Source organism: Odocoileus virginianus, chromosome 24 (assembly GCF_023699985.2).
Source record: "Odocoileus virginianus isolate 20LAN1187 ecotype Illinois chromosome 24, Ovbor_1.2, whole genome shotgun sequence".
Lineage (NCBI taxonomy): Eukaryota > Metazoa > Chordata > Mammalia > Artiodactyla > Cervidae > Odocoileus > Odocoileus virginianus.
In genome coordinates this window covers 42,337,702-42,360,386 of record NC_069697.1, presented here as the reverse complement: position 1 = coordinate 42,360,386, position 22,685 = coordinate 42,337,702, and the positions used below count along the sequence as shown (strand labels likewise).

The 22,685-nt window shown below is 40.3% G+C and overlaps 1 long non-coding RNA gene across 4 annotated transcripts in view; it reads right to left on the bottom strand.

The window, feature by feature from the left end:
- Positions 1-22,685, bottom strand: part of LOC110145252 (uncharacterized) — a 39,319-nt gene that overhangs the window by 9,917 nt on the left and 6,717 nt on the right. Inside the window, exons 3-4 of one of the 4 annotated variants that reach the window (XR_011483371.1) lie at positions 13,993-14,105; positions 6,487-6,716 (exon numbers count right to left, since the gene is read on the bottom strand). This is a non-coding gene — a long non-coding RNA (uncharacterized lncRNA). Of the gene's footprint in view, positions 1-6,486; positions 6,717-13,726; positions 14,106-22,685 lie in introns of those variants that run through there. The other 3 variants (XR_011483372.1, XR_011483373.1, XR_011483370.1) reach the window with 3 other exon arrangements.

Genomic DNA, 22,685 nt, shown 5'->3' with positions numbered 1-22,685 from the left:
CAAGGATGAAGGAATCATTTAAGCCTAAACATGTGACATGTACTTCTATTCTGGCCTTTTGTTTTGTTTGGGGTTAGTGTTAGCTGGAATCCCGGGAGAACTTTGGCAAAGAGAACAGTATTGAATTAAAACTTCCTTGTGTCCTTTTAGTCCATTGAATGTAGCAGCAGGAAAGAAGGAAGTTATTAGTCACTATGGATAGAGAAAAGGCAGCCTGGGCTGTATATCACTGAGATGCTGGGATTCCTCCAGATGTGGGCTCCCACGGGGCCGAGACACAACCCATGGGTCCCAGGAGTCCTCCAAGTTCAGAGATCAGGCCCAGCAGCGTTAGCAAGGCAAGTCAGCGAGGAGTAGACAACAGGGATCAATTAGTTGCATACGCCATTGGTCAGACTTTTCTGGTGGCTCAGATAATAAAGAATCTGCCCGCAATGTGAGAGACCTGCACTGGTCTACGGTTGGGTAGCTGGTGCGAAGAGAGTTTTTATGGAGGTTTTAAGGGAACTGACTAAAGGAGGAAAAAAAAAAGATGATCACAACTCTTCACAGGCTTGCTCTCTAAGGAGATACCATAAAAGAGACAAGGAGCCTCGTCTGCAATAATTAGAGGCACAGTGTTGTCTACACATAAATATTTTACATTTTGGCACATGTAACAAGTTTGTCATAAATACCGAGATTGAAGGAATCCTGACACCAAGCTGATCTCAAAAGACAGCATAAATGGTTCTGACAAGAAGACTGATTCCGAAGCCTTTTGAAAATCACATGAAATGAAGAAAAAAGCCCATCCAAAGCATCATTTTACAAACCATCACATGTGATTAGAGAAAATTGCACTTTACATGGCAAAATAAGGTCAGTGCAAACATGGACATAAAATCCAATCCAGGTACGTGTTATACATTGTTTCATTAGAGGGAAATTGTCTAAGAAAGCTTCTATTTCCCTCCATGGCTTTCTCTCTGGAAAGGAAAATCTAAAAATTATGACAAACATTAAATTTTTCAGTTATTCCTGATACACAACTGAATTTGATTCAAGATACTGAATCTTATCTTCAAAGCTCTGAATAAATTAGATCTGGGCTGTCTTTCCAGCAAAGAATGATAATGGAATCACCAAAGTTTTAGTGATTATCAGCTTCTGTGGTACAGTTTTTCAAGCCCCGAAAATTGTAATTTTGAGTCAGAACAGAGAACAGAGAATGACTGTGCCAGTAGTGTTATAAATAACCACACCTTCTAGGCTCCCAAACAAATGCTACATCATCACCATTATTTCTCTTAAAGCAGTTGTAAACCAGTGTCCTTGACTTTGCTTCCACAGAGTCAACAAACAAAATTTTCTTGACCCCAAACCCTGTGGTCATTGCCCTGGAGAAAACTTAGAGGTTATTATTGCAGTTTGGTATCATCCAAGGGAAAAAGTCTTCCTTGCTCATTATCAGGTCAAGCACATTCAGGTCTCAACTGACCTTTATGGAAAGTTATCTTAACCTGTGACAATTGCACCTTGGTTGTTAGGATAAAAATCTGTAACATGTAAACAGAACATTTGAATGTTGCATATACCACCTTATATTGTAATTTAAATGATTTATCAATTCCAATAATAGAATCTGATAAACTCTATGAATGTATTAAGCAGTACTATCTGTTCATAAGTTCTCTAGAATCTTAAGTCAATATCAGGAAACATAGATTTTATACTTCAGCTAATATTATAATAGATTGATTTTATTATAATGTATGCATATTTATGAATACACCAATCCATTAATTATCCATAATTCCAAGATATTAAAATTTATGAAAACTGAAACTAATTTGGTGGCAAAACCTAAACTAACCTGACCTCATTTAGCAGCACAACCCAGCCTGGCTGACATAAGCCTGTGTGTGTGTATGTGTGTGTGTGTGTGTGTGTGTGTGTGTGTGTGGGTGTGTGTGTGCATGCGAGTGTGGGGGTTCAGTGGCTTCAGTCATGTTCGGCTCTTTGTAACCCTGAGGACTGTAGTCCATCCGTCTCCTCTGTCCATGGGATTCTCCAGGCAAGAATACTGGTGTGCTGCCATTTCTTTCTCCAGGGGATCTTCCCGACCCAGGGATTGAATCATGTCTCCTGCATTGCATGTGAATTCTTTACCACTGAGCCACCTGGGAAGCCCCATTTATTCTTTAACTCATTGGATCTAAATATTAACATTTCTATAGAAATATCAGTGTGTCTGATTATAGGGTACTATACTGGAGCTTCCATGTATTATAAGCAGCACTGTAAAATGCGTTTCTAGATCCCGTCTAAAATTTAAAAAGTCCTGTATCCTATATCTGTCTAGAAAATTTCCCTAAGGAATTGAGGATGTCTTTTACCTGTCTATTAGGTATGAATATCAATTCTCAAGCTATGGTGTGCAAAAAAACAACAGTACAAAACTTGACTTTCTTTGTTTCCTTTAAAACAACTTAAAGTTGAATCTGAGTCCCCTAATGTACTTGGCCACAACTGACAGACCTTCTTCCCTCATGGGTAACTTCCAGGTGCAAAAGCTATACATGGAGCTACAAATCAGAAAGTTTTTGTTTTTTTTTGTTTTTGTCTTTTTAAATAATATGTATTTATTATCTGGCTATGCTGGGTCTTAGTTGTGGCATGTAGGATCTAGTTCTCTGACTGGGAATCGAACGTGGGCCACCTGCATTGAGAGTATGGAGACTTCGCCACTGGACCCCAAGGGAAGTCCCAGAGAAGGTCTTCTTATCTCTATGCCATCACGGCTGCCACTTAGTTACCCTTGGGGTAACCAATCCATCCTATTTATCCAGGGCTTCCCTGGTTTTAGTACAGAAGATCCCATGTCTCATGGACTGTCCCAAGCAACATGGGCTTTGCTCTCTGGAGGCCGCTGATAGGTCTGTTACTTCCTTGGGACACAGCCAAGGAATGGTTTCAAATCTCAGGTGCTCATGAAATCCACAGATTTCCCCTTCCCGTTCCTTCCCCACTTCCTTGTCTTGGAAAGCATCCATCTTCTCCCTGCCTTAACCAAGATGCTTCCTGTATCTTCTTGAGTTTTTGTTTTACAAGTGGCAGAAAAGAACACTCAATTCAAGTGCCCTCTTCCTTCTTCCTAGTGAAAATACCTGAGGCATAGAAACCCTAGAAACCTACTTCCAATGAACATTAAAATACATGAACAAACTGCCCTCCTGCAATAGGTGTATTTTAGAGAATCCTCCTTCCTTATCGATCGGGCAGACCTGGAAGTCTTTAGAGGAAATGTCTTTCTCATCAGTATTTTGTTTGGACAGTGAGCACTGGCTGTAGTAATATCTTATACTCTTTAGTTGTTTTATTTTTTACTTTACACTGTGTGTGTTTTAATCATTCAATGAGTTAGACTCATTGAGACCTCATGGACTGTAGCCCGCCAGGCTCCTCTGTTGGTGGAATTCTCTAGGAAGAATGCTACAGTGGGTTGCCATTCCCTTCTCCAGAGGATCTTCCTAACCCAGGGATTAAAGCTGGGTCTCCCACATTGCAGGGAGATTCTTTACCCTCTGAGCCACCAGGAAATTACAGAACTCTTTCACATACATTATCTCATAGCAGGGCAGGTATTAGAATCCTTGCATCTAGATGGAGAAATAAGGACTTGGAGGAGTTGAAATGGCATCAACACCAGCACTCTTCAGATTAATTTTTTGGCAACTCCAACAAATAGTTTTTAAAAGTCTTAAAAGTCAAATGTGGCCATCCAAATTGCTAAAACTTGGTGTCCTAAATTCAGAAGTTTTCTTCTTTAAAAAAGATTCTTCAAGAGTTGATATCTCCAAATATAAATAGTTGGCATTATAAAGTGGATGCAAGTACAAAAATAAAAACATACTGCATTTCTACTCTTGTCAGAGGACAAGAAAATCTCAGAAACAATTAGCCACAAATATGTTCAACACACAATTGGGTATGCCACCCCAATACAGTAACCTATATCTGAGAGAAAGAATGATTTGGAAAGAATTATATATGGTAATTAGATGCCAAGGTGGCATCCATTTTCACTTTTTCATTCCTAACAAAATTCTAAATTCATTCAGGTATCTACCCTTCTCCATGAACCTCAGGGGGACAAACTGAATTTCAGGAGTGGATCTAATAGGCCTAAATCAATGTCATCCCTCTTCTCAAGAATTAGTATGTGATCCAATCCAGGTTAAAAAGGCCTAAGGAAACATTTGCTGGAAGCTTCTGGTAAAGTTCTTTTGCATAGTTAAGAAAGGCCCAGGGAGTCAATTTCTCTCCTCCACCTGATTAGAATACTGGAAAGAGGTTGCCCCAAACACTGTGGGCAGTCATGCTACAACACTGCAGGAGCCAAACTGTGATGGTAGAGAACAGAGTGATAGAAGTACCCGTGTCCTTGATAAAATCAGTGAATCACTAACACAGCCAGCCAGTGCTGAAGCCTGTCCTAACTCTGGACTTCCTTTCATGAGGACTTTCTTTTCTTTAGTATTTATCTTCACTATTCAAGCCAGTTGGAATTGAGTTTGCTGTTCCTGGCAGCCAAAAGCGTCCTAACTGATGCAGAGACCTATTCCTTCTCCAGTCTGTCTTCCTCTTAGAAATGAAGAAACAAGGCCAAGAGAGGCTCCCTAATGTCCCAAGTTTTCATAACCAAGATTAAATGCCAATTTATAAACCTGAGATGAGTTGTAAAAGAAACTGAAGAAATGGCTTTCAACACGGATTGGATAGCTGATTTACAACACAGTCTGGCTGATGCTTAGAACAGTAGAAAGTTTTAAGTTAAGGTTTACTCAATAGGGAGCCTCAGATAACTTCAACTGGCCAATTGGTAACCTGAGGTTTCAATCCAACAAGTTCTTATCCTCACTCATTGTGTCTGCAGCGCACGTACCTGGGATGTCCCAGACAATAAGAAGTTCTATTTAACACTTTTCTTATAAGCCAAGGGCCAGGCTTAAGAGGCCAGATTCTTTTCCTCTTTCCTTTCTTTAAGATTCTGTCTTGGCTTCAAGACTATCAGAATCAAGTTGTCCACAGAGCAGGAACCACAGTCCAAATTGGAGAGAGAGAGAGAGTTTGGATCCTGAAGATCCTCAAATCCTCATTGGCTCAAAGCTTTCCTCAGTGATACCTGTCTTCAGAACATAAACTCCCAGAAAGTTCTAAAGATATGTTGTAGCTCTCAAGCCACACCCCACCTCCAGGGTTAGAATGGCTCAGAATTCTTTCGGGTTATGCTTTCTTCTCTCTTTCTCTACACTTCCCACAACTCCCTCCAACCACCATCTCTAGCCTTGTAAGAGTTTCCAATATGGCTTGGGAAGAGGGATTCAGTGATGTATCACTCCCAACCCAGGTCTCAGCCCCAGGGTGGGAAACTATTCCATCTCCTAATTTTTATACATCTCCTGTGGTTCCTGACTCCAAATTCTCCACAGAGGTTCTCAATGACACCGGGGCTCTGTCTGAGGAAAATAGAAACCTGGGGTCAGTAATCTCTCGACCCTCACCGATTAATCTGATGTCTCAGGGTCTGTGTTGGCAACCTGGGGTGCTATTTGGCACCTGCCTTTGGTAGGCAGCTCTTTTTCAGAATCTCTCTGCTGCTCCTTATCGTTTGAATCTCCTTTTTTGTTTTTAATGTTGATAAATTGACTCTTCTGATTAAAAATAACTTTCTGTATTATTTCACAACCTGTTTCCTTTTTCAGTTTGTGGCATTATGTTAAGAGAATAAAATGTGATAGGTGTGGAGAGGAGTCTATTCCTTCTAAGGCAGTTAAAGGAACTCTTTGTTGTGCAGGCTGGCACCAAAGCAGGAAGAAGTGGTTATTTTTTGTTGGCTGTGCTCTGAGACTTTTCCCAGAGGCTTAATAGGAGACGTTCCTCTGTGAAGGATGCTGGCAGAATCAGAAGCATGTTCAGTGCTCAGGGGAGCATGCTGAGAGCTCCTTTTTAAGCAGCACACACAAAATGATGCTAATGCTACTTCTTGCTTCCCTGTCAGTATCTTTCCTGCCCTTAGGCCTTCAGAGTGAGAGTGATGGAGAACAAGAGAGAAGGAGGTGTGCCCTGGCAACCATTGCCAGAAAACAGGTTTCACTGACGCTATAAATTAGATAACCCACTTCCGGGAGGTGGGTTCATAGGCAACACTGAAAAATCTGCCTGTGTGGGAAACATTGCTGCCTTTAGTTTCAGTTTAAAAAATACCACTTATGTTTGCTAGTTACATACAAGTATAAAGAAGGAAAAGAATGGCTCAGTATTCTATCATTGTATAATCCCTGTTAACATTTTTCTCATATAAATGTTTTCTTATATAAAAATGATCAAAGTACATGGTGAAACAGATCAAACAGAAAAGTACAAAAGAGAAAGTAAAAATCTGTTTACATATGATTCCAGAAACTACCTTATTTTTGTGTGTATGCTCTTTTATTTACTTACATAACATAGGTAATGCAGCTCATATTTTTTTTCTTGCATCTGGATTTTTCACTTTTGGGAACTCTGATATTTTAATTCAACGCTGTATCATATTTTACTGAAACAATCTCCTTTGCAGATGTACTGGTGGACATTGTTTTCAATGAATTTTTAAGGGATTTTGACACTTCAGAATCAAGATAGGGAGGAGGTATTGAGATGGTAGAGTAGAAGGTTGTGAAGTTCACCTCCTGCCACAAATAGAATAAAAGAGTGATCAAAAACGATTACTTCAATTATCATTCATTAGTTTATGCACCTATTCAACAAGCACTTATTGACTACTGACAACAAGCACTATCTAGAATAGAACCAGAGGCTTTGTTAGATGCTGGGAATATCAAAGAAAGGCAGTGGTCCCCGTGCCAAATGGGTTATAGCCCAAATGGAGGGAGAGAGCTCACTGTCAGTCGTTACTATCACTGCTGAGATACAGCTCAGCGAAGGATGCTGCAACTACAGAGATTAGATGCTTGTGTGTGCCTGCTCAGTCGAGTCTCTTTGCGACCCTATGGACTGTAGCCCACCAGGTTCCTCTGTCCATGGGATTTCCCAGGCAAGAATACTGGAGTGGGCTATCATTTCCTCCAGGAGATCTTCCCGACCCAGGGATCGAACCCACGTCTCCTGTGTCTCCTGCATTGGCAGGCAAATTCTTCACCACTGAGTCACCTGGGAACCCCTGATCCACCTTGACACCCAGAATAAACTTAAAATTAGAGGGTTAGGGAGGAGGAATTCTCAGAGGAAGCCACAGGTGGGAAGGCTTGGAGCCATGAACCAGCTCAGTGTTCAAGTTTCTGCAAGGATTTTGGAGGTGTCAGAGTGCAAGTTTCATGAGGGGGCCCTGGAAGGACCTTAAGCTAAAGTTAGAGGCTGAGGTCAAAGCTGTATCCCAAAGACTTCTGGAATCTGAACTTTGTCCTAAAAGCCAATTGAGGTTCTAAGTATTGATGGGGGAAGGGAATTGCTGGATGACATGAAGATTTTTAGATAATCAGAGGAGCTTGGCAGGCTACAGTCCATGGGGTCTCAAAGACTCAGACCCAACTGGGCATATACACACATACACACTCCAATTAAAAAAAAAAAAAAAGCAGAGATAAAACATAAAAATAGGAAGAAAAAAAAAACCTGGCTACAGATTAGTTCTCAGCACAGAAAGGGAATAAGAGATGCTGCTGCTGCTGCTGTCGCTTCAGTCGTGTCCGACTCTGTGCGACCCCATAGACGGCAGCCCACCAGGCTCCCCGTCCCTGGGATTCTCCAGGCAAGAACACTGGACTGGGTTGCCATTTCCTTCTCCAGTGCATGAAAGTGAAAAGTGAAAGTGAAGTTGCTCAGTTGCGTCCTACTCTTAGCGACCCCATGGACTGCAGCCTACCAGGCTCCTCGGTCCATGGGATTTTCCAGGCAAGAGGACTGGAGTGGGGTGCCATCGCCTTCTCCAGAATAAGAGCTAGGTAGGAACAAGAGACAGACTTCAAAAAATGAGCATCCCTTCTAGAGTAATGGAAATAAAAACAAAAGTAGATAAGTGGGAACTAATTAAACTTAAAAGCTTTTGCGCTGCAAAAGAAACACTAAACAAAGTGAAAAGACAACCCTCAGAATGGGAGAAAATAATAGCAAATGAAACAACTGACAAAGGGTTAATTTCCAAAATATACAAGCGGCTCATTCAACTCAATGCCAAAAAAACAAACAACCCAATCAAAAAGTGGGAAAAAGACCTAAACGGACATTTCTCCAAAGACATACAGATGACTAACAAACACATCGCTATTATTAAAGAAATGCAAATCAAAACTACAATGAGATATCACCTCACACCAGTCAGAATGTCCATGATCAAAAAGTCTACAAACAATAAATGCTGGAGAGGGTATGGAGAAAAGGGAACGGTCTTGCACTGCTGGTGGGAATGTAAATTGATACAGCCACTGTGGAAGACGGCGTGGAGATTCCTTAAAAAACTAGGAATAAACGACCATATGACCCAGCAATTCCACTCCTAGGCGTATACCCTGAGGAAACCAAAATTGACACATGTATCCCATTGTTCATAGCAGCACTATAGCTAGAACATGGAAGCCACCTAGATGTCCATCAACAGATGAATGGATAAAGAAGTTGTGGTACATACACACAATGGAATATTACTCAGCCATAAAAAGAAACGCCTTTGAGTCAGTTCAAATGAGGTGGATGAACCTAGAACCTATTATACAGAGTGAAGTAAGTCAGAAAGGGAAAGATAAATATCGTATCCTAACACATAAATGTCATATTCTAACATATATATGGAATCTAGAAAAATGGTACTGAAGAATTTGCTTACAGGGCAGCCATGGAGAAACAGACACAGAGAATAGCCAAAAAAAAAAAAAAAAAGAGCATGGTAGGGTATTGAGAATATGACCAAGATGCCAAGTTTCTAAAGGAAAGTAAAGAAAGTTAAGGAACATTTTCGATAGAATTATTTTAATTTCAATCACTTGGATAAAGCTTAATTCTTAATAGACATATCTTCAGGACCTGCATCAGGTAAGACAGACCTTGGCAAAGGAAAACAGAGTCCTTCCAGTGGTATGTTGGAGCCAGCAAAATCGGTCATGGTGGGAGTATTTATACTATGGAAACTAGCAAACACTACAAATCAGATTTAAATTTTTTTTCTCTTCAGAATGCCTGTAGACAATTTTCAGCACATCACTGATCCCTTTGCAGTGAAAGAGCTGGGAATCATTAAAAACATTCACAGTTTAGTTCCTATTCCCCTTTCCAAATCCCTTAAGTTCTAAAATCCATTTCACTATTAAGATTATCAGCATTTCAAAAAAAAAATAAATTCTGAAAGATGTCATTAAAAGCATAGAGAGATAAAAACTTTACAAAATATAAAGACAGGTCCTGTGATTCTTACGCCCAGCCCTGGGAAGACCAAGAAGTTGGCAAGTGGAGATATGGCAGCTCTCCCTTTTAAAAGCCTGTTTCCCACAGGTGAGGTGGACCTGGGCTCATGGGTGCCAGCCCATCTGAGGCCTGAGGTTATTCTGATGATTCACAGGAAAGCAATCCAGCTCGTTCGGCCAGTTCCTGGTTTGTTTTCCTGACCGCTTTGGAACCACTGAAGTCTCCTCTGATCACCCAAAGTTTTATTTCTTCTATGAAATTCAAAGAGAAGTATTGATCCTACTGCTACCATGTCGGTATCATTTTATGTCTTCTCTGTCCATAAGCCAATATACTAGAGCCAGAGCAGTAGGGCTGGATCTGTCCTTTTGCACTGGTCCATGATGGTACTACAGAGACGCCCACAGCCTCAGAGCTCCAGAGCCGAAAGAAAACAACAGGCTTTTCATCAGGCAGTCTGTACACCCCTGCAGGTCACCGCAGCAGGATCCTGGCCCTGCCAACCTCTTTCCATGCTCCTGGGGAGGATGGGGGTGCAGAGGACAGAGCTGAGGCGTTGCGAAGGGAGGAGGTGAGATGAATTGAGGGGTTGGGGTTGACATATACACACTACTGATACCGTGTATAATACAGATGACTAATGAGAACCTATTGTACCACACAGGGGCGTCTACTTGGTGCTCTGTGGTGCCCTAAACGGGAAGGAAATCCAAAAGTAGGGGGATTGTATGTATAGGTATAGCACTGTAAAGCAGCTATACTTCAATAAAAATTAACTGAAAAAAACAATTGAGCTGAGTTGAACAACTCAAAGCTGTTGGGAGCTCAAAGTTCAAGTTGAGATAATTGCTTTATTGGCGTGGTTTTTAAAAAAATGACCATCCTGCATCATCTCAACAGGATGAATAATTTCCCATGATTGTGAAAGTGCATGAAATACCAGACAGCTCTCTGGATGTGCGTGGGAAGGGATAGGAGGAAGTGGGGAGAGCAGAGCTGCCTGGGAGTAGGCTCTGGGCTCAGAGATTCCCACTCTCACAACCAGCATAGAACACTGGGATCTGCCAATGGGCACAGAAAAGTGAGTCAGGCCTGATTTTAAGGATGGTATCTTGATTAATTTCAGTTTTTTAAATTAATATATTGCTAAGTATCAGTTATAATGATTTTTCTATCTCCTTCTCAACAATGGCCACCCAGTTTACCCCTTTCTCTGAAAACCTCTTTGCTTATAGCCCAGACATATGGGAACAACTTGGTGTCTTTCCCATAGAGAGGATGGTGAAAGAAGATGTTAGCATCAGCCAGCATCCTTATTATCAAGTAACTTCATTATTGCTAGGGCAACAAGCAACTCTGATTTGCTGGGGGCTGCAGGGTCTCCAGAAAGCAGGGCTTTCTGCATTGATTGTGAAAATCGAGAAAGTTCCTGGCAAATTGGAATCAGTTGCTCATCCTAATTATATCAGTATCTCATGAGGTACCAAATGAGTAAGAGAGACAATAAAGGCTATTGAAGGTTGGAATCAGTAACATCACAGGAGCTTGGAGTTTTGTTAAGTGCTTTGTATTTTACAGAGCATTTTCATATACCATCTCATTTTAATCTTATAACAAATTAAGAAGGCGGAGAAGGTACTATTATTGTTTTATGTCTAAAAAATCGGGCCACCAGGATTCAGGGACTTGCCCAGTGGAACACAGCTGGCTGATAACAAAACCTCAGGTGTGGCCTCCACCTCCCTGAGAAGTAGTGGGCTATGACTGAGAGCCAGTGTTCTGTCCATGGTACCGCGTTGCCTCTCTAGTCATAGGCAAAAGGGAATGACTTTTTCTCTAGTTCCTTGGCTTTTTTGCCATGACACTTTGTTGTAGAGTGACAATCTTGCAGTGAAGAAAAATTAAGTAAGAATTTACGACTATTTTCTCCCCAACAGGTAGCACAGATGAGAGCTATGACTTCCATTCAAAGGCAAGAAAAAGGCTGTTGCCAGAGAGAATTCAAGAACTTGTGATGGTTTCCTGTTGGAAGGAAGAGCTGAAGGCAGAGCCAGGCTAGCATAGAATGCTAAGTGGAGAATCTCAGGAGTCTGACCAAGCCATCCACCTTAAGCAAGCAACCACTGGTGAACGGCCCCAGGACCTAGAAGTGTGAAGCTCCCAAGGTTCCAAGATAAGAAACATGACTCAGCATTTATCTTTTCTCATAAAACATAGCAATGTGTTAAGGTTACCTTTGAAATTTGACTCTAAGACCAGTGACAACATCTAATTTGTCGTCATGAGATATAAAACTTGATGTCAGGTAGAAGGGAAACCCTTTGAACTAGAGAAGGTACAAACTCCAACTTATCAATCCTGTATATAATTTTCAATGACAGTCACAAAAGTATAAATATCCAGGGGGCAGGCATCATGAATCTATGGTTTCTCTAGCCAGTTGCCAGAGACATTTTCAAAACTTCAAGCAGTGTATCATTTATGAAAATGGCTTCGGGTTTCAAGTTTAAATTTGGGTTGATACGCTGTCTTTTAAAGCAGGAGAACCTGATGGATATATAAGAATGCTATAAGCACAACCTACAATGTAAATTTAATGGTTTTATGCTAGCCAAAAAAAAAAAAGGCTCTGAGATGTAGTAGAAACGATATGGTATGTTTGCACATATGGGAGAGAAAAAAGAATGTGGGCTTCACAATCAGATTCAAGTTCAAACCCCAACTGTGATGAGTATGTGGACTTGAGTATCAAGTCTTGATTTTTTCCACCTGTGATGAGACTAATAGTGCACAGACCTCACAGATTTGTTGTACTCTTTTCATGGGATGATGCACACAGATTGCCCAGTATAGAACCTGGTGTGCAACAGGCCATCATTCTTTGTCAATCCTTCTCTCTCTTTCTCTCTTGCAGTTAACTGCTGCCCCATGAGCTACCCTAGGCGTCCCTCTTTCCCCAAGCCTGGATGTAGAAACACAGTCTCCTCAGCTCCTTCTGCCTTGCTGTCTCTGACAAAGCACATAGAACATGGAACATAAGAAAGTTCCCAAGGATTTAAAGTCTTATGAAATTCCAAGTACTGGTTCCAAGACTAGAGACCCTGCCACATCTGGGATGACCCATGGTAAGCTCCTCCCACTGCTTGGCACCATCTCTCCTACACTAGAATTAAGCCATAATATTTGTCTTACAAATGGTACCTTAAACTCATTTGAAGCAAATGAAATGCTCCTGTATAGAAAACTATCTCCAGCCCACCTTAGAAAAAGTTTCATGGATCTTTTCTTCCCTTAATATAAAATAGTGGCATACCTGGGCACTCTGAGGCGTACAGAACAATATTGGCAATTCAGATCTCCTGGCCCTTCACACTGGGTCATACCCGTTTTAATGGCACAACTGAGATATTTTGTTGCTTACAGAGAGGCTATAAGACTAAATAGCATAATGGCTTATAAAAGCTCCTAGAAGGGTACTTACCTCAAAAAATAAATGCAGTCTTCTGTTTCCAACTTTGTCTCTGGATTCTAAAGTTACTGAGATATTTTACATTTGATATCAAGCTAATTTTTCTTTCCAATGTATACTTAAGAATGAATTCTGATGGCCGTATATGTTTTTAGAAAGGGGGCCTAGGGAAGTAATTTTTCTCCTAAATTATCTAAAAGTCTCATTGCATAAAGTTATACTATCAATATTATTATTATTATTCAGTTGTTTGGAAATTGCATAAATACAGATAAGATAAATGTTGAATTATACTGCTTCTAGTTCTCTCCTATCAGCCTTTGTATAGTAGGGATTTCATATCAATGTTAGTTTAATGTTAATATTTTATGTTGTAATGAGTTGTCAATGTTTTTGACTAGAATGGGTCATGTTGCTGTCCCTGATGAAGTGTGTAAAATAAAAATACATGTAAGTGAAGCTGTAGGTGCCTTTATTCATGATGAAAGAAACCTCAGAATTCTTAGATAAACGTGTTCAGACGTATTTGGTTAGAGAAATGGTTGAAAATTTCAGAATTTTAAAACATTTTTCTGTATATTCTATATCTAACCACATTCAGATAACATATATGTGTATTTATACCTTTTTCCATGTTGGGATACTCTGTCTTTCTCTAAAAATCAAGGATGACAACAAGCAATAAATTGGAAAAAGGAAAATTGAGATTGAGTTGATTTGGATAAAAATGTGCATTTCTTTCTATTTAAGTTTTCACAATATTAATGATCTCATATAAAATCTTCGTTGTTGGTCAGTTTCACCATGGTTGAAATGATACATCACAGGAATAAAATAAATCTTAAACAAAGAATATCTTCTAAATGTTAGCCAAGAAAAAAAATGACAATAAGGCTTATCTACTGTTAAAGACTGAATGTTTAGTTCATTCCCAAATTCTTACACTGAAGCTTAACTCTCCAAGTGATGATATTTGAAGATGGGCTGTTTGGTGGGTAACTAGGGTTAGATGAGGCCAGGAGGGTGCAGACTGGTCGATGGGATTAGTGTCCCTGTAACAAGAGACACCAGAGAGTTTATACCTCTCTGCCACCTGAGGACACAGCAGAAGGTGGCCGTCTATAAGCTGGGAAGAGAGTGCTCACCAGAATCCAAACCATGCTGGCATCTTGATCTTGGACTTCCAGGCTCCAGACTGTGAGAAAATAAAATTCTGTCATTTAAGCCATCCAATCTATGGTATGTTGCAGCCTGGGCAGATTAATTTTTCTAGCAAAGTGACTTATACACTATTGCCAGGAAGGAATGATCATATATCATTGTACCTTAATGTAGTGTGATGTCTCCTCTGAAAATTTAACTTGTGCTTGCAATTTTTATTTGCTGGTTGTTTTTGTTTGCTTGTTTGTTTGCTCCTGGATCACCCTTGAAAAAATAAGTCACTACCAGCAACAACATAATTTCATACCCAGAGAGAGGGCAGGGAAGCTAGACCCTCTGGGAGCAGTCAAGGCCCAATGTCAGGTAAAGGCAAGAAGACCTTTACTGCTCGGAGTGCCTGGGACCTACGAGGCAATAAATGGAATCCAATGGAGCAGAAAAATGAAAGGTTGAAAACCTATGTAATGATTACAAGTAGAAAAGTCTGTAATAAAGTAAAAATTTTAAACAGTTTTTTTAAAATAGCCTGTGATAGATGCTTCCCTGGTGGCTGAGACAGTAGAGAATCTGCCTGCAATGTGGGAGGCCTGAGATCAACCCCTGGGTTGAGAAGATCCCCTGGAGGAGGGTATGGCAGTCCACTCCAGTATTCTTGCAGGGAGAATCTCCATGGATAGAGGAGCCTGGCAGACTACAGTCCAACGAGTCACAAAGAGTTGGATATGACTGAGCGACTAAGCACAGCACATTGTGGACGAGGTCTGTAGATGAGAAGCTTCCCAGGTTCACACTTGACATTCAAATCCCTGCAAAAATAAAAGGGAGGCTGATTGGGGGGTCCTCAAATGGTGGGCTATTGGGCCTCTTGTGACATGGGGCAGCTGGTGTCTTGGAGGATAGTTTAAAATTAAATTGTAAACCTGGAATTCAAGTGAAGAGACTCCTTGCCTAAGCTTGGCCTGAGGAAGGAACTTAGCCTCATTCAAAGATACAACATGGTAGAATCAGCTTCCTTCAAGGTGTGATTCTTCATTCCCATCCACCCACAGGGATGTGGGCCAGAAATATCTCCTTGGCCTTTAGATTTTATGGAATTTTACTTTAGTCACACTCTGTGTTGGTGAAAATTATGACAGTAAATGGCTGAGCTCTGCTTGGATATGGAAATCAGATGGAATCCCTCTCAGTTCAGTTCAGTTCAGTCACTCAGTGGTGTCCAACTTTTGGCAACCCCATGGACTGCAGCACACCAGGCTTCCCTGTCCATCACCAACTCCTGGAGCTTGCTCAACTCCAAGTCCATTGAGTTGGTGATGCCATCCAACCATCTCATCCTCTGTCATCCCCTTCTCCTCCTGCCTTCGATCTTTCCCAGCATCAGAGTCTTTTCTAATGAGTCAGTTCTTCACATCAGGTGGCCAAAGTATTGGAGCTTCACTATTGGAATCCCTCTATTAGACTGTATATACCCTTGGGGTTCTTAGATGTTGAAAGGAAAGGCATAGCCTCAAGAGTAAGAGATGAAACTTCTTGCTTATCTGGCATGGCAATAAGCTCAGGCTTATTTAAAATTTTAATTGAGAACATAAAATAAATGTGCTCATCCTTACAGTGGACAAGTTTGATTGACAACCAGGCATGCCTCAAGTAGTGGGTGCATATTACTTGAAAGGAGGTGCTCTTGGGAAGACTTGAGGCCAAATGGTTGGTGATTCAGAAAGGAATCATAGTTTGTGTGTTACTTTTCAAAGGAACTGATGAAGAATTTCCTTCCCATATTGTTAACATGCTGTTGAATATAAAACTAAATGAGACCGAAAATTACAAACTCATTTCTATATTTGATCTTTTTGGCAACGTTCTCTTAATTCCTCTCTCAAACTACTTTCTCAGGTAAAATAAATTGGAGAAATGTGTAAAATCTTAACTCTGCAAAAGAATAGAGTTATAATTTCATTCTCCACTTGTGAATCTCCATGAATATGAAATCGCTGATGAGAGCAAATCAAGTTGGGTTGATGCTCCAGTGCACAGGCAGGTATAAAATCTGGATATTAATGGACCATATTAACTACCTAATTAAGTTTTTAAAAATGAAAATCAATTATGTTTTCTAGTATTAAATGAGTTGAACTAGAGCTAACTTTTTTTTTCTCTCACCTTCATGAACACAGTAATACTTCCAGATTCTACAACACTTTCCAATGAAAGGAGATTGAGTTTTAATCATAATTTCCATTAAGCTTTTTATCTTGGCATCTCTTCACTTTCCTTCATTTCATGTATAAATCTCAGTTCCACTCCCAATCATTTATAAAAGAACTTTTTTAAATTGAGCTCATTAGCATTCTGATAATGCTTTTATTCAAGAAGAGTATATAGATTTGAATTATTACATTATGAAGACTCTTGTTAAGACCGAAAATACACATTTCTTATGCCTTCAAAATGAATCTTATTTTTCTAAGCTTTAAGCCTATCCATGTATTATATAGAACAGAATGAACCCTAATTAATATTTAAGAAAACAAAACGGTGAGTTCTTGGTTGACTTTCGGTTGCTGCTGCCCCTGCGTTATGTCCGACTTTTGGGGAACTGCTGGACTGTAGCTCTCTGTCCATGGGATTTCCCAGGAGAGAATACTGGAGTGAGTTGCCATTTCCTTTTCCAGGGGATCTTCCGGACCCAGGGATCAAACCCACATCTGGCTCACTGTAGGCAGATTCTTTACCACTGAGCCACCTGGAAGCATCCTGACTTTCAGCTAACTTAAAAAAGAAATATGTGTAAGAAAAGTAGTCTGATACCTTGAAAAAGAAATATGTGTAATAAAAATATTCTTATACTTGTACCCTGAATAGTTGGTTCTAATCGCCTTGCTCCAGAAGGGCGAAGGACATGTAGAATTTCTTTTATCATGATAAAAATAGGAAAATTGTATCAAAACCATCATGGGCTTGACTAGTCACAGACATTTATAGCATCTGCAGATCAGCAGGTTAATAGTTCTCAGTCTGCCATTCCTATTCAAAAACAAACTCTAGCTTTTGTTGAAGATTTATTAGATTGGCCATTTTGTCTTTTCTTGTGAAATGGTTCATATTCACACACTGAAATCTGTTTGTATCTGTGGTTGGCAAAGAAAATGGCAACATCGAGCTTAACTGTGAAGAGGTGGATGACCTATTAAAATAACGATTAGACAAAGGAATCCAAAAAAAGATGAAACTTTCTGTCCTTTCTGAAATCCATATGCTTTCCGGTATGATCCTAGCCTTGTTTTTGTGGCTGGCAGAATGTTTTGTAGTTATAGATTTGGGCTCAATAACTGTGTTTTAGTTCAGAAAGGCCAACTGCATGTAGTTAATTGTTGGACTGTTTACATTAGTCTCATTTCTAACTGGAAATGGGCCCTGGAAAATGTTTTCAGCATCCAACAGAGACAAATTTTAATGTGGAACATTTCAAATGAAGCACTGTTTTCCAATACATCAGTTGCTTTAAAATATTTTCTTTGCTGAAATGTACCCAGTATAGCGCCATGAATGATAAGTTATCTTAATCCTCCTCTTAGATACTGGAAATTTCTGGTGGACTTTGGTATATCAGTACATATATGTTTGATAATTAGGCTGGCAGTTTACTCCAGGTACTATGGCTTGCATACATTTTCCACAGTACTGGTCACTGATTAACCACATTATTACCATTTACTTGTCTGTCTGTTCCACTAGGTCATGAGCTCCTTGAGACCGGGAACTGAGGTTTTTATCCCATATACTGCTGCCTAAGACAATCCCATCATTGTAGGCACACATTTGCTTCTCTTTAAATATTCACTGTATACATGCTAAGTCTAAGGCACGGTGTCAAGGCTTTCAGTTTAGTCACTCACTTTACATCTACAGACTAACCTAAAGGCATAAGTGTATCAACATCCTCATTTTCTGGATAAGGAAATGAAGTTATCAAGAAGGTAGACCATGACTGAGCCATGGCAGAACCAGGCTTCAAACCAGGGAGCCTGAACTCAGAGGCTCTACTCTTATTCTCACCACTATTGCTTTATAGAAATGATCTGGGGTAAAGGCAGATGAGAAAGAAGAGTGGTGAACCTGGCCCTAAAAAGATGCAATTAGGTGGATAATAGACTATAATCTTCCAAATCTGTAGGTCAGAGCTCTGAAAGTCTTTGATTGTGCAGCTCAAGTCTTCATTCCCTCAACTACTCTCTTATATTGCCTTTAATTTCCTAGAAATAGTTCTGTATCCATTTTATGGACACAGTTATACTTTCCAGAGGCAGTTAAATAAGAACGGAAGTGTGCCATTCAGAAATCCATAATCCAAGCGTGCTTAGTTAAAAGTGGAAGGATCTTTTTTTTTTAAGAGACAATTCTTTTTTTTTTGAAGTATGATTTGATTTACAGTGTTGTGCTAGTTTCAAATGTATAGCAAAGTGATTCGTATATATATATATATTCAGATACTTTTCCTTTATAGGTTATTACAAGATATTGAGTATAGTTCCCTGTGCTATATAGTAGGTCATTGTTGCTTACCTAGTTTACATACAGTAGTATGTATATGTGTATCCCAAACTCCTAATTTATCTCTTTCCAACCCCCATCATGCCCTTTGGGAACCATACGTTTGTTTTCTATATCTGTGAGTCTGTTTCTGTTTTGCATATACACTCATATTATTTTTTAGATTTCACATAAAAGTGATATCATACAGTACTTGCTTTCTCTTTCTGACTTATTCCACAAAGCATAATATTCTCAAGGTTTATCTTGGGCTTCACTAGTGGCTCAGCTGGTAAAGAATCCGCCTGGAATGTGGGAGACCTGGGTTCAATCCCTGGGTTGGGAAGCTGCCCTGGAGAAGGGAAAGGCTACCAGCTCCATTATTCTGGCCTGGAGAATTCCATAGACTGTATAGGCCACGGGGTTGCAAAGAGTTGGACAGGACTGAGCAACTTTCTCTTTCCTTTTTACTTTTTTCCATATGTGTCACTGCAAAAGGTAACATTTCATTCTTTTTATAGCTGAGTAATATTCCATTGTTTATATAAACCACATCTTTTTAAACCAATCATCTGTTGATTGGCACATGGATTGCTTCCCCACCCTCTTCTGAATGAGGCTATCAACCATGATCAATTGTGAATCGCCAAAGTAGTTTGTCACAAAATCTCCCTTTCTCTCTCTACCTTATGAGCTCATAAATCTTGGCATTATCTCTATCACATATGACTACTTTTGACTAATAATAATTAATTATTCCAAAAATTATCCATTAAATGATGCTATTTGTCACTTGCTGATACTTTCTTTGCACAGTCTCTGCAAAGATCTGGTCCATGTATAGAGAGACAGGTAAGCATGTAACCAGCAAGTGGGAGCAGAGGAGATCAGACTTGCAAAAGGGCCTACATAAAAAGTTACAAGGTCCTAATGTCCTATTAAATGACTACAAGCCAAGCTAATTCAAGCACTGTATAACAGATTTTCCAGGGTGATAGCAGCCTCCCCTGGTTTCCCCCTCCTCTCTGAATACACAAATTTGATAGTGGAGAATAATAGGGGATAAATACAGCTACACATCTTTGTCCCCAGTTGAATAAGTCCATGTGGTCTACGGGGGTAATCCAGAGGATATTAGCAGAAGTATCACAATAGTACTTCTAAACACATCTCAGTGAAGGATTACCCTTAAATCTATGCCAACAGAGGAAAAAGAAATCTACCACATTTGACATTCACATAGTAAAGAAGATGAATTCATAATCCTGTTTTTCTGCCATTACTATTATATCTACTGTTTGGCATGAACATTTCTGTAGGCTGTTTATAGTTATGGGCCTCTCTGCTGGCTCAGCAGTAAAGAACCCACCTGCCAGTGCAGGAGATGCAGGTTTGATCCCTGCGTTGGGAAGATCCCCCTGGAAAAGAAAATGGCAACACACTCCAGTATTCTTGCCTGGGAAATCCCATGGACAGAGGAGACTGTCAGGCTACAGTGCATGGGTCACAGAGAGTTGGACACAACTTAGTAACTGAAGAACAAAAACAAATTCATATTTATAGGACTGTTTTTGATTTAGGTACTTATTCCAGGGATAAGGATTTCAGTTTTCCTTAAAAAATACTATAGGTTTTCAGTGCAATAATTCTCAAAAAAAAAAAAAAAATCACAGCATTCTAATTACTGAACTTTGAGAAATTCTTCAATATTTGGTCTTTTCTTTTGATAGGGAAATTTTTTTAGGGGATTTATAAGGCTAAATTTATTCAACTTTCACTCCTAAGAACTTAGGGCCGGAAAAGACTGACTTCTTTGCCTCTCCCTTCTTTCTAAGTTCAAGTGTAAAATATTTGAGAGAGATTTTTATTGACACTGTCCTTAAATATCTATGAAGTGGGAGATCTCATATCACCCTCTCACAGCTGTGGAGAAACCACATCACATTGCTATTTATAAGCTTCACTTTACTCCATTCAGTATAAAAATTAGGCTATGTCTCCATAAACTTGGCCTTGTGTGTGCTGTGTGCTCTTGTTTCTGTCGTGTCTGACTCTTTGCAACCCGATGGACTGTAGCCCACCAGGCTCCTCTGTCCCTGGAATTTTCCAGGCAAGAATACTGGAGTGGGTTGCCATTCCCTCCTCCAGCGGATCTTCCCAACCCAGGGATCGAACCTATTTCTCTTACGTCTCAAGCATTGGCAGGCAAGTTCTTTATCACTAAAAACACCTGGGAAGCCCTGACCTGGCCTTGATCTCTGGTTTAAATTATGTGGCATCAAGAGGAGCTTCAAAGTTACTGAGAACTGCAGCGAAGGGACTGCAGACCAGTAGCTCACTCATTTCTTCGCAAAAGTCTCATTTCCTAAGAAGCTTTCTCTGACCACCTATAGTTGGTTAGGACTACACTTAAAAATTTCCCCAGGGTAACTTGTACTTTTCTTTCATAGATTTTCACAGTGTGAGCTCTTTGAAGCAGAAAGACTATCTCTTTTGCTTCCTTCTGAATCCCTAGTTATCAAGTTCAATGCTGGCAAATACCAGGCAACCAAAAAATACTTGATGAGTGGATGAAGGACTCAGTGGGTGATAGATGATTCCTGTGCAGCCTCCTAGAAGTGGCCTCTTTCTTCCGGTATCTTTCTACTCAAAATTATCTGTGGCCAGGACTACTATGTATTTATTGGTGTCTATTTCCTCCAGTTCATAGAGGCTGTAGACAGCCAGCCTACATTTTTCCAGTCTCTTTTGCAGTTAGATTTGGCCACATGGCTGATTTTTTACCAATGAAACGTGGTCAGAAGACGTCTATGTTCCTTTCATAACTGCCCTATAAATTCCTGTGTGATCCTCCACATGCTCTTCTCCTTCCACTGGGGAAACACAGAGGCTTCGGTAAAGAACGGTGAGTCTCTAGAGGACGGCAGAGCCACAAGATGTCTAAATGGCTCTAGAGGATTTTGTGTTAATTTGCGAGAGCTGCCATCACTAAGTATCACAAACTGGGTGGCTTACACAACAGAAATTTGTCTCCCAGTTTGAGAGGCTAGAGGCTTCTGTTCAAAATTCGGCAAGAGTGAGCACCTCCCGAGGACTGCAAGCAGCGCTGTCCTCTGACTCTCTCGGCTCATAGAGGCCTGTTCATCCTCAGGTATGGGCACCTGTGTCTCATTTTATAAAGACACCAGACCTATTGGATTAGAGGCCCAACCCACTCATCTACTAATCACATTTGCAACAACAGCTCCATTTTCAAACGAGATCATGTTCTGAGGTACTGGGGCTTAGGACTTCAACACGATCAGTTTTTTTTCAGCCCATAGCAGGCCACAGGGAAGGTCATCTGCCAAAGAGGGCCATCTTCATTAGACACAGTGTGAGACAATTTTGCTGTTTGCTGTCATAGTAACTACTGCCTCCTACCATAACTATGACACCATCCCATCACACTAACCTTGGCCTCGAGAGTAACAAAGAAAAGTACCTACCTACCTATGTATTAGGACGTCCTTGGTGTCTCAGCCGGTAAAGAATCTGCCTGCAAGGCAGGAGACTTGGGTTCGATTCCTGGGTCAGAAAGATCCCTTGGAGAAGGAAATGGCAAACCACACCAGTTTTCTTGCCTGGAGAATCCCATGGACAGAGGAGCCTTGGTGGGCTACAGTCTATGGAGTTGCAGAGAGTTGGGCACAACTGAGCAACTAACACATACACACACTACCTATATATTATGCTTTTTGGAAATTTTTTTTAAAAGCTTCAGATTGTCCCTCAGCCTTCAGACCTGTAATTTTGCATGGACTTCCCAACACTGAACTGGTCGCTGTCTGAAGAGGGTCACTCTTGGTCATGCAATGGCAGGAGAAAGAGCTTTGGAGGACTCAAGTTTCAGCGCTGGCTCAGCCCCCAAAGAACAGCTTGCCCTTAGGTAAATCACATCTTTCTCTCTGCCATTGTTTACTCATCTGCTGAAAGAAAACAATACTCCCCTTCTGGGATTATTGGAAGGATTAATCAAATTAAATTAATCTTCCCAATTAGCACAAAGTCTGGCATGGAGTAAAGGTATAATGTGGCTTTTTAA